Below are 12725 nucleotides of genomic sequence, written 5' to 3' on the forward strand. Positions count from 1 at the left end.
TGGGGTGGAGAACACGCCCCGTGTCCCCTCCGGGTGGGGAGTGACACGACTACATCTGTTCAAGTTTTGACACCTGCTGACTTTTCCACCGTGCTAAGCCGACAACAGCAAAACCTTCCCAGGGTCCTCATCCGTCTGAGCGCTTGTCGAGCCCCTGCGGCGTGGCCGGCACTGTTCTGGACGCGGGGCACAAAGCGGGGGTCGAGGCAGGGGAGATCCCCATCTTCATGGGGGGGTGCGCCGGTTGGGGGCAGACGGGTTAGAACTACAGGGGACATAACAAGCAGCAATGTGAGGGGAGAATCAAAGCGGCCAAGGAACCAGGAGGGACCAAGCTCATTTGGAGGCCTTCAGCGACCTGTCCCCTCTCCACCGCCGCCCCCCCCAGAGGTCTCCCTTTCAGACTGTTCCCCAGCAGCCCCAGTGGGGCCAGGCTCTGCGAGAGGGGGGGCTGATGGCTGGTGCTTCCTGTCTCCCCAGCAGAGGACAGTGAAATGGGACACGTGTCCCGGTGCTCCCACCTCAATGGCAGGACAAGGGGACATAAGGCATTTCAAGCCCTCACGAGCACGCCCTCGGCACACACATGCTCCAGGCTCCGGCGCACACATTGTCCTTGGACACTGGTGCACACACCCGAACACGGGACTCTGGCCTGCGTGTAAGTCCACACTCCGACTTTGGTGTCTGTTCTCTTTTGATCCCATTCGACGGCTTCCACCTTCTTCGGGAGCGCGCTCTCTGGGCAAACACAGGTGGGCACACGCGCACGCGGACCTCCTGGCTCTGCGGCACACGTGGTTAGTGCGGCTGCTTGCTGCAGGCTTACTTGCCCCAAGTTCTGTCTCTGTCTCCCCCACAGCCCTGCGAGGTGGGCACCATTGTGACCCTATCTCGCAGATGGGGACACAGAGGTGCTAAGGGGGGTTAGTTATCTTGCCCCAAAACTGCAGTGACAGTGGAGAGCCGGGATCTGAAGCCAGGCTGGCTGGCTCTGGGCTCTGACGTTTGTGGCTCTCCATGGAGATCACCAGGTGGTGGGGACACCTGTCTGCAGTGTCTCCTGCTCTTGGGGAGGCCCCGTGCCCCAGGTGTGCCTAGCACCTCAGTGCTGACCCAGCTCTCTCCCCTCCTGAGATGCGATAGTGATGGGTCTCGCTCAAGGTCACACAGGGGTTGATGGCAGAACCCGGATTAGACACCATATCTGTGACTCCCAGTCTCCCCATCTTGCCCTGCTCTCCAGGGATATTGAGCTGCTGGTCACTGCTCTCCTGCTGCATAGACTCAGGAATTTTCTGGAGAGCCATGAACAAGGGGGAGGTGGGAGGAGGCAAGAGTGCCTCACTGTGCAGGCCGAGGAGCCTTCCCGAGGAGGCAGAAGAGCCAACCTAGTTTTGGAGGGGTTAAGGGGAAGGAGGGGCAGTCTGAGGGGCCCGGTGTTCTGGGACTGTCCCCTCCAAGGGGCTGAGGACAGCAGGCGTGCCTCATCCGTGCCTGTCCCAGCCAGAGGACAGGGATCCTAGCATCCAGACCTGCCCGCACAACCCCAGGGAGAGCAGGGTCAAGGCCAGGGACGAGGGAAACCTAAGCAGGGTACCTGTCTGGAGATGAGGAATGTCGGCCCAGGAAGTGTGGCTCCCAGCCCATCCTCTCGCGCTCCCCGTCCTCTGTAGAAGGCTGTGCACGGCCAGGCATTGTTCGCGGGTTTAAAAATAAAGGCATCTTGGCCTGGGCCCTGCTGGCAGAGCAGGGGAGGGGGTGGCCCTGCCCCAGGCCTGAAGGGCATCTGGCTGGAAAAGGAGGCCTCACCCAGCTCACCACCAGCATAGCTGGGAGTGGGGGGGGGATCCCCAGAGAACTGCCAGCTCCTCAGCTTCTGTAATGAGACACAGGCAGAGGGTACCTGGGTGCTGTCTGTCCTGTCTTCAGTTCGGCCACTCAGGGCTGCCCATCACACTTAGCAGAAGTTTCCAACAACCTGGGGCCCCTGGGGAGACCCAAGTCTCCTCCTAGCACCCTCTCTACCCCACCAGCTGATAATACTAACAATAATAGCTGTGTCCCAATAGCCCTGGTGGGGAAGGCACTGTTACTACCATTAAGCAAATGAGAAATTTAAGAAAAGCGAGGCTCAGAGAGGTTTAGTCACTTGCCCAAGGCCACACAGCTGGCCAGTGGAGGAGTCAGGGCTCAAACCCAGGTCTGACTCCTCAGTCAGGGTCCTAAGCAGGTGCCTCACTGTCCCTCGCCACTCCAGGGCTCCACCTCCTCCCAGGCTCGGGTTCCAGGCCCCCATCCTGGGCAGCAGAAGCATGAAGCAGTCTACTTCTCCCAGGGAGAAGTAGAGGGAGGGAGGCAACCGATAGACAGGAGCGCTGGGGTATGCCAGGGCCTGGGTCGGGGGTGGGCTTGGTGTTTCCTTATTCAATTCTTTTTTTTTTTTTTAATTTTATTTATTTATTTGACAGACAGAGATCACAAGTAGGCAGAGAGGCAGGTAGAGAGAGAGAGAGAGGAAGCAGGCTCCCTGCTGAGCAGAGAAGGGCTCAATCCCAGGACTCTGGGATCATGACCCGAGCGGAAGGCCCCTCCTTATTCAATTCTTATACTAAGCCCTTGCATAGGAGGAACATCCCCATTTTGGAGATTAAGAAACTGAAGCCCAGGGAGGCAGTCATGGTTGAGATGGGATTTGAACTTGGGTCAGCCTCAGTCCAAAACATTTTTCCTCACACTCAGTGCCTGAAGGGTTAATAGGAATCTCCAGCACAGAGCCCTACCTCCCCCCACCCCCAGCAGGGCTCCACTATAAACCAGGAGGCACTGAGGGTTTGAGGAGCTGGAGGGAAGAGCATGATGGGGGTGGGGGGGTGGGGCTGCTGCCAGGGAACCACCTCCCCGCTCCTGGAGAGATGGTCAGTAGCTACTGCAGGCCCATAGTCCAGGGTGCCCCCACCTCAGATGGGACTGTCACGGCCCTGCCCTTCCCCGAAGGCTCACGGCTGCCAGCCTCACCATTCCAGACAAGATCCGGTGATCGCCCGTCCGCCCCCCAGGCCTCTGGCGAGGTTGGCACTCTGGCGCTGGCTCCGGAAAGCGACATTCCAGAGGCCACCCCCCCCCACCAACTCCCTGCCAACCTCAGATTCTTGGCAGAGCCAGGTTGGGGGGGGTGCAGGTTGCGGTCAGGGAAAATTGTGGGAGGGGCCGGAGTCAGAACACCTGTCCACAGGAGGTGAGAGGAACCAGGCCAGAGATAGGGCACACCCCCCCCCCCCCAGAGACAGGGCAGACCCTGCAACAGAAACACGGTGGACCCCCCGCCCCCCGCCACTTCCCAGGGACTGTGCATCTCTGGCCTGCTTACCACCCTGAGGGCCACATCTCAGACGCAGCTTTCTTGAAAAGACACATCCTTTTCACGTGGCAAAGTTCCTCTTCCTACCTTCTATAAAAGGATTTCCAGGCAGAGTTGCCACGCGCTGTGTGACCTTGGGCAGACACGTGCCCTCTCTGGGCCTCAGAGACTCATGAGAGGGCTGAAGTGGGAAAATCTTGAAGGTGCCCTCCAGCAAACAGTGTTTATTATCCCAAGGTGCTGTGACTTTAGTCTCTCCCTGGGCTCCCTGCGGGTCCCTCTCCACAGAGCAGCCAACAGATCCTCTAAAATCTGAGGGAGGTTGGGACTCTCCTGCTTGCCCCCCCCCCAGCCCCCCCAGGGAGGGCACCACCTCCTCTCGCTCAGGGAATGCTACCCTGGCTTCTTCCCCATCTGGCCCCTGCCACCTCCTGACCCCCGTTCCTGCCCCTCTCTGCTGGGAGTGGACTCCTGACCTCCAGACTGCCCCCAAACCAGACACGTTCCTTCTCTCCTTGGAGTCTGCCCTTGCCCCTCCTCTGGCCTGGAGGGCTCAGCCACACCGAACCCTTCGAATAGTTCTTTGCAGCCATCCAAGTGTCAGCTCAAATGTCACCTCTCCGGGAGAGGCCTCTCCTGACCCTCTCTCTAAATCAGGGCCAGCCACACCACCCCACCCCGGTGTCGTGATCCCGTCTCTCGGATTTATGTCCTTCATAACATGTGTCAGAACGAACGCGATCTTGGTCATTGACTGTTTGCTCACTTGCTGACTATCTTTCGTCCTCAGCACAGTCCACTCCGGGAGGGCAGCCCCCGCTCTGTCCCCAGCGCTGGGCCGGACATGCAGCTCGAACTCAGCCTGTCTTTTCTCAGTGACCGACTAGAGACCTCATGTACCTTCCTACACGCCCCAGACCCCGGGTTCCTCACCATGTGCTCTTCCCTGGGAGCTGGCCCACCCCTGCCTCTGCGGCTTCCCTGAACCCAGAACCCAGGCCGGTGCTGAAGTTCTCAGGAACTCAGCTCAGGGCCCGGCAGCCCGAGGGACAGGGTAGGCAGGGCGGGAAGACCCACGGCCCTGAGTCCCGGGCCGCCCACACCCCAAGAGCAGGAGTTTGGCCTTGGACCTGGAAACCCCCTGGGTCCTGCTGCTGGGCAGGCAGTTCCGGGGTGACCTCATCGCCTTGAAAGGAGGGCAGCAGGGGCAGGAAGCCGAGGACGCATCAGATGGGCTAAATTTAGAGCGTTTGATTCAGCTGAGGCGGGACAATATTCCTGGAGTCCCCATTGTTTGTGAGGGGCCAGAGGGCAGGCTGTCTGTTGAATGGCTGGGTCTGAGCCGTGCCAGGCTGTCTGGGCAAGCCAAGATGGGGGGGTGGGAGGTGGGAGGGTGATGGGGGGGGTGACCCACTCCTTGCTGGGGGAGAAGCCAGGTCAAGAGTCCCAGGGGCAGAGCCTGGCGGAGTGGGTGCCAGCTCTGGGGGCTTCGAGGTAAAGAATGGGGCTCTGGGCGGTGACTGCTCAGCTGTGTGACCCTCACAATGGCCAAGACAGCCATTAGTCCCCCTCCCTAGTCTACCATTTTACAGGCCAGGAGCCTGAGGCTCACACCCAGCACACTGAGCCACCCCTGGGCCACACAGATGCCCCGCGTCCTGATGCCCAGCTCCGGGTGGCCGTTGTCAGCTGTGCTGGAGCCCTGCACCCTCCCAACCAGGACAGGTGCTACGGGCCCTCACCCTGGCAAAGCCTGCTCCCTGCAAGGCCAGGCAGCTGCAGGGGGACACGACAGGAGGGTGGCTCCGCCCAGGCAGGCTCCAGAACCCGTTGCCATAGCAACCCCGGGGTCCAAGCCTGCCCTGCTCTGGAGGCGAGCCTGAAGCCGAGGGTTCCCCTGGGCGAGTGGGCAGGGGCTGGAGCGGGCTTCTGACCCTTGCCTGCCAGAGCCCAAGACTGGGTCAGCAGCCCTGTGCAGCTGCCTGCGCTAGGCCAGTGCTCCTTGATGGTGTCCTGGTTCTACACCCACACCTCAGGCCCACACGGCGGCCAGGCAGCCAAAAGAGGGTGGGGATCGTCCTAGATCTGAGGCCTTCTCCCCGGACGGAGAAGAAGTTGTTTCCCTCACCTCACAGGCTGTGGGTCCTTCCTGCAAGTCCCACTGGGGCCCAGGGAACTCCTTGGGCCTCCTGCCCTTGGACATGGGGGCAGGTACTAGACGTTGCCAAGGACCCAACCTTCCCACTGACCTGTGAGAGGCACGAGGAGAGGACCAAGGATGCTCACTGTGGGCCCAGCCCTCTTTCCTCTTCGCGGCTCAGGGAGGGCCTTGGCAACGAAGCCCAGGTCCCCCCCGCCCCCCCCCCCGCCCCCGCTCACAGTTCCAGGTGAGCAACCAGAGTGTCTGAGCCCAGATGAGGCTTGTCTCACACCATACATGGGGCTCTAGCTTCACCTGTCCTCCTGGGCCCTGCCTGCTGCCAGGGCCCGGGCTCCAGACCCCCACTCCTTGGAGCCCCACTGCCCTGCCCCGGGCGGTGGCCCAAGGCTGTTCGCTGCTCCTCTTGATTTCACATCATGACTCATGTTATCATGTTCTCAGGAGCTGAGTAACCACCTGAGTTATTTATACCCTGGCTTAGCAGGCTTCCTTCCCTCCTCCCAGAACTCAGGCAGGGAGGACTGGGAGGGGGTAGGGAGAAATCTCGGAGGGGGGGGGATGTGGACTGGGAGAAGGCAGTTGAGCACCCCCCGTATCACCTCCCCTGGGGTACCACCCCCGTAAAACACCCAAAAATAACCGTGACTATCCCAGCACAACAGGATGGGCCTGGATCTATGGCATCGATATATAGGTATTATGATGGTTTGGGGAGGGGGGAATTCCTTTCCCGAGCGAGTCACCCGTCTGGAAAAATAAAGAAGGAAAAAGCTGAAATTTTTTCCTTCCATCAAAACAGGAAGGAGCTGGGGGAGTGGGGGGGTGGATGGGGAGGTGACGGGTGGAGGCTGAGATGCATCCTCTCCCCTGTGGTGGTCTTCAGGGAGGGGAGGCCCGGGGCAGCGGCACGCGGGGCCCACTGGCCCTCAGCTGGCCCTGGGTGCCCCCGCTGTGCGTATCCCTGGCCACCCAGGGACGTTTACGTCCCCTCCCTCCCAGGCCCGTGTACGCTCACGGACACACACAGATGCCCACGTGCGCACAGACCCATGACCCTCCTCCTCCCCATCACCATCCCTCTCATACGCACAGCGCACAGACACACTCGCTCACCCCCACGTGCCACCACCAGATCCCACAGGAGAAAAGATCTCACCCTGGGTGGGCGGGACTTGGGAGGTCTGCCTTCCTGACTTACTTGTTTTTGCCTCCCCTGGAGCACTGCTCTGGGAGTCCTACAACTTAAGTTCGCCTCTGACTTCGCTCCAGCAATGGCCGGCAGGATGACCTTAGGGAGGTCACGGTTCCTCTCTGGAGCCTCAGTTTCTCATCTGTCATAGGGGTCATTCCCGTGCTGCTTTCCTCGGGGGGCCAACAGTGGGAACAATCTAGGGAGAGCCAGAGCTCCCCCTTCCTGAGAGCCCTCTGTGTGCTAAGCATCTACAATCAGTCGCTAGCTTAATCCCGTCACCCAATGTGCTAGTTCCAGAATTATCCTCAACTACAGCCCAGAGGGCAGGGACTCACCCAGGGTTACACCGCTGGGGTGTGGTGGGGGTTGGTTTTGAACTCTGGGCTCCTCCAAGGAAGAATGAAGGAGGTGCTGTCAGAGCCTCAAGGAAGAGGAGGAGGAGGGAGGGGAGGAGGGGGAGGGGAGGAACAGGAGGTGGAGGAGGGAGATCTCGCTCCTCTGGCCTCCTGCTCCCACCTGGGACCACTGATGACAACGCCGTGTCCTCAGGAGGGACGTGCCCTGGTGGTCAGGGGATGCATCCGTGCCGGAACGAGCGTTACGCCCGCTGTGGTGGTGGTTTCCATTAAGACGGTTAGTCACTCCCACTGGGCTGCCCTGTTTGCTTATTGACTTATGTAAGCACCGCCTGAAGGTGTTTGTACAGTTCTCCGTCTTTCTGTCTGTCTGCCACCTGCCTGCCTCGGCCTGTATACCCCTCAAGGGTAGGGGGCTCCAGAGAGGTGAGTTGGCAATTAACACCCAATCCTTCATGAGGACAAGTCTGGGGTACTGGGCAGGGCCTGTCTGCACACCCTGCCCGCAATCAGATTGTGTTGGGACCCCATTTTACAGATGAGGACGCTGGGGTCCTAGATTTTGCTCCTCCTGGCTCCACACTGGACAGCCCAGGACGGCCACTCAGGGAGTCGTAGCTCCGAAGCCTTTGGCACTGGTTCAAATTTGACTTGGTGACCTCCTGATCATGTGAATCAGGGAGGTCATGTGATTTCCGAGGACTCAGTTTTCTTGTCTATAAAATGGGGATAAAATACTTTGTTCTCTCTGGATCATTGGGTGCTCAAGGAGGTCGACGTATTCATTCGGTCCACATGAAATCACGTTGCTTGACCATTTTTTTTTTTAAAGATTTTTATTTATTTATTTGACAGACAGAGATCACAAGGAAGCAGAGAGGCAGGCAGAGAGAGGGGGGGAAGCAGGCTCCCCACTGAGCAGAGAGCCCGATGTGGGGCTTGATCCCAGGACCCTGGGATCATGACCTGAGCCGAGGGCTGAGGCTTCAGCCCACTGAGCCACCCAGGCGCCCCAGCTTGACCATTTTTGACCTTCCCTTTAGATCAGGGCTTCTCAAACTGCTGTGCCCATGGATCGCTGGGAGTCTTCTTAAAATGCAGATGATGAGCTGACAGGTCTGGGGAGGGCCCAGCACCATGCACTCCTGACAAGCCTCCAGGGTCGGCAGCAGCTGGTGGGGGAGCAATGGTGGGGGTGGAGCAATAGTGGGGGTGTGGACAACGATTGAAAGGGAGTGGCTGAGCTGTAGGCTGAGCAACTGTGCACCAGGCCCTGGGCGGGCGCCACAGGCACCGATCCCCACATCTGGTCTCTCAGCAACTGCGCAAGGCGAATGTAGTGATCCCAGTTTGCCGCTAAAGAAAGTGAGGCTCAGAGAGGTCAGTGTCCTGCCCAAAGACACACAGCCAGTAACTGGCACAGCAGGGTCTCCGAGCCAGGCCTGCAGGGCTTACCTACCAAGGGCCTTGTCCATGGATCCAAACCCCCACGCAGGTTCACAGTCCCTGCCCTGGAGAAGCTCACAGGTCTTCCAGTGGGGTGGGGTGGTGAGTGGGGTCCCAAGATACATTTAGGACGCGGAAGCCTCCTCAAGCAGCCTCTTGGTAGTGGCAAGAAGGGACAGCTTGCTACTTCTGGGAACTCACTCCAGGGAAAGCTCCCCAGCAGGCAGGCAGGACTGGTGAGGAAGTGGGCAAGATGTGGTTGGAGAAGAGAGTGAAGGCTGAACTGAGAGGGGCATCGTCACAAGTAAAAGTGTGGTCGAGGGTAAAAATTAGCCATCCACTCTTCCTTGTGAACTCCAGCTTCATCCAGAACCTTCTCTCATGTCCATCTGTTTCCCTCCCTCTCTCACTGACCACACTTCCAGACTCACCACCCTGGAGACCTTGCTTCCCCACTCCCAACCAACAGGAGAGGGCTGGGCGTCCCTGCCGTTGGCAAAACGATCGCTCATTTCTGTCCCTGACTCACTGTGTGATCTTGGGCAAGTCACATGTTGTCTCTGAACCTCAGGTATCCCCTCCGAACAGCCTTGGCTTGTACGGCAGGGACGGGGGCTTGAACATCGATGTTGTGTCCGACTTTCTCCCCAAGGAGGGCTTCCTAAATAGCAGTGGGAGGAGATGGGGACTCTGGTGAGGACTAGGAGTGAGGACGACAATGACCTTCCATTACTTGCCATCTGTGTCTCCTTTCGAGCAGCCTCCCCGGTCCAGCATTAGCCCACCGTGGTGCGGCACCACACAAGGCAGAGAAAGGAGGCTCCTTTGGCCAGGGGTCCAGCCCAGTGCCCACCAGTGGACCTTCCCCATGTAGGGGTGTAGTGAAGGCAAAACCAGTGTTGAGGACGGGCAGTGTCCAGGTGGGCTGGGCAGCTGTGTTTCATCTTTGACCGGCCTGGCAGGCAGGGACAGATGTTCAGAGGATGATGCTGGCACCAGGCTGCCCAGGTTCAAGTGAAGCTTAACTGGGTGAATATACCTAAAAACCTGGGCTCATCTGCTCTCAGGAATATTGAGGACGAATCTGTGACTTTGTCACTGTGGTCAGCTTCCCATCCTTCGGACAGGTCCGTCATGTTTCCTGCGGTTACAAATATCTTCCTCCGGAGAGCTGGGGAGGGTCTGTGGGCTGCTGTAGCCCCACCAAGAGGGCTGCCTGCTACCTGCTGGCCCTTCTCTCCCTCCTGCACCATCCCAGTCGAATCTTCAGAGCATGGGCAGCAAGGACATCCTGATTTGGAAAGGACCAGCTAAACCCGGATCTAGCACACAACTTCCCATTTGTGGGGCCACAAATAGCTCCCCGCCCTGAGGTGGTGGGCAGGTCTTGGGGGCCCGCTGCCTCCACCCCTGCTCAGTTTCCTCTGTGTAGCTCACTTAATTTGTTGAATTTTCTGTATGGAAAGTGAAATGAAATGCTGGGCGGCTCCAATCCAGGCCCCACAGCGGGCATGATGTAATGGGGAGACGGGAGAAGTCTGGGCTTTGGCATCAGGGCTCTGGATTCAAATCTTGACACTGCTGCTTCCTTGCTGGGTGATGCTGGGCCAGCGAGTGTCCCTCTCTGAGCCTCAGTGCCCCCTCCCCCAGGGATGAAGAAGATAAGAGCACCAGCCCTCCAGGAAGTGGCTTGTTCCTTTGCTGGTAGAATGGTGACGGTTGCTATGCTCTCCTCAGGCAGAGCGCTTGGTTCAGGGTGAATGCTCTGTAGGGGAGCGCATCCTGGTTACCAGAGGTCCAGCCTGGGAGCAGCCAGGGGTTAGGGGTGCCCAACACCAGCTCCGGGGCGGAGTCATCTCCCAGCATGTTTGGGGGGGTGGGGGGACTTTGCTCCATTTCCAGCCAGCTTTCAGGACAGGTAGATCTGAGCTGTCCCGTCCAAACATCCTCTTCCTTGTCTGGAGACTAGAGGAGCTAAAAATGCATAACTCAGCCCCAGCAAAACAAACACCGAGCTTCCCTTGCCTTTGTATACAGGACACGAGGCCCAAGGCAGTAGAGGCAGTGTGGTGGGCTCCCCCAGGCTGCCCTCGGCCTGGGGGGGAGGGGTCTGTCTGTCTGCCTTCCTGGGGTTCTCTCCTGCCTCTCTGGTCTTCACATCCATAATGGCCAGAGCCTCACCAGTGTGTGGGCGTCTCCAAAAGAAGTGGTGGGGGGCTCATTGTGAAGACCCCCCCTTCCAGGTGATTGACCAGTAGCCTTGGGCTCCACCCCAAGCCCTGTCTCCGGAGCTCACAGGTGGGTGTGTGCGTGTGCACATATGCCTGGGGCTGGAGGGCTGGAGCCGTAACAAGGATCAGCCCAGCACCAGCAACCGACATGTGTGCAGCGCATCCGCCATGCTTTCAACACTGAGCATGTGTTAACCCCGTGACGTGATCAGTACTGTTATCCACATTCTATAGATGAGAAAGCCGAGGCTCAGAAAGGTGAAGTTCAAGGTCACAGGGCTAGTAAATGGCAGAGCAGGCATTGAAGCCCTGCTGCCTTTGCTGGGAAGCCTCCCCACGATAGGAGCACCAATGCAGAAATCGCTCCCTTCCTGGGGGAGGGTGAAGCAGGCTGGGGTCTGGAGGCAGGGGCAGGGCAGGTAGGGGTGAGGGGGCAGCTGACTGCAGCTACCTGGTGTGGGGGTAGATGCCTGTTTTGCCATCATACAGCCTCAGGCTGGGGCCTCAGGCCATTTGTGGCTTGGCCTTGGACTGTCCCCAACTTGGAGCCTGACCTCCTCCCTGCCCCCCATCAAGCTGGAAAAAGCAAACATGCCTGGCATGGGGCCTGCTAGGCCTCTCTCAGGAGAACGGGGATACCCACTCTGGACTTGAGGGCCCAATGCTACCCCCGGGATGGAAGCCAGCTCCTTCCTTGGCCCTGAGCCCCCACTCCCAGAGTATAAGATGCTTTTGATGGAGGAGAGCTTAGACTGCTCTAGACATACAGTCTAAAAAGGCCTGGCCTTGGAGGTGGGGGCCCTCAGCAATTAGCGGAGGGCTGTGGCCACTTGGTTTTCTGCTGGGCTCAGACCTATCAAGGGGGTAGGGGATGAGAGTTATGGGGTGTGGCTTCCAGCCCACATAAACAGCTTCCAGAACTACTGGAAAGCCTGATTCTTCAGGGCCCCATTGCCAAAAGATGTGCCGGGGTCTTTCCAGGTCTGTGAGGTGCCCCTGTAGAGTCTGGTTTAGAGGCTCACATTGTAAGCCCCTCCCCAAGCCCTTCCACCCCCTCAGGCAGGGCATAGAATCTTTGTACCACAAGGCCAGGACTCAGAGGAACAAAAAGGCAAGACACTTCTTCATTTATTCTTTTCTTTAGCAGATATTTATTGAGCAACTGCAGTATTGTGGGAGCTGGAATGAGACCCTTGCTCACCAGGAGCTCAGTCTAGAGCTAGACCGATAAATGGGCAATGACAATACCATTTGGCACATGCTGTGGGAACCCAGAGCAAGTTCCAAGCCCAGGGGGCTTCCTGGAGGAGGTGTTAAGTCAAGTCTCACAGGAGGAAGAGGAGGAGGTGTTCTTTAGAGAACTGCTGGTGTGGAAAGACACCCCCCGCCCCCCCGCATTGGGATGGTGTCCACGAGGAGGAGCGGGCACAGGAAAGGCGTTCTCCTGAGCAAGGCATTCAGGCTGGGTGCCCTGTGGTTCTGGCCGCCTCTGCTGTCCCTGTCCTGCCACTTCTAACCAGCGAATGAAGACGTCTGGACTGTGATGATCTGTGTCTAGCTCACTCGAGAGCCTGGTAGGTCGCAGAGTCCCAGCTCTGGGTCTGCTTTCTTACATTTCCTCTTAGGGCCTGCAGATCGTGTGTGCTCAGTGGTGCAGGTCCTATACCCTACCCCCTCACATCCTTCCCCTGAGGCTGAGCCGTGTGCTCCCCTCCTTTGTGCTCCTCCAGCACTTTTGTGTGTAAGTCAGAACTGCTGTTTGTACAGCACTTTCAGTTGGCAAAGCACTTGGACATATATTCATGGATTTGATGCTCACAAAAGTGTAAAATGTGTCCTAATTCTCATCGTCAGTCATCACCTGCCAAGAGGCAGCATAGTGTGGTGGTTCAAGCCTGTGGGCTCCACAGCTGGAATGCTTGGGTTGGAGTCTAGCTCTACCATTGTACTGGCTGTGTGACCTTGAACAAATTGCTTC

Source organism: Mustela nivalis (genome assembly GCF_964662115.1).
Source record: "Mustela nivalis genome assembly, chromosome: 7".
Lineage (NCBI taxonomy): Eukaryota > Metazoa > Chordata > Mammalia > Carnivora > Mustelidae > Mustela > Mustela nivalis.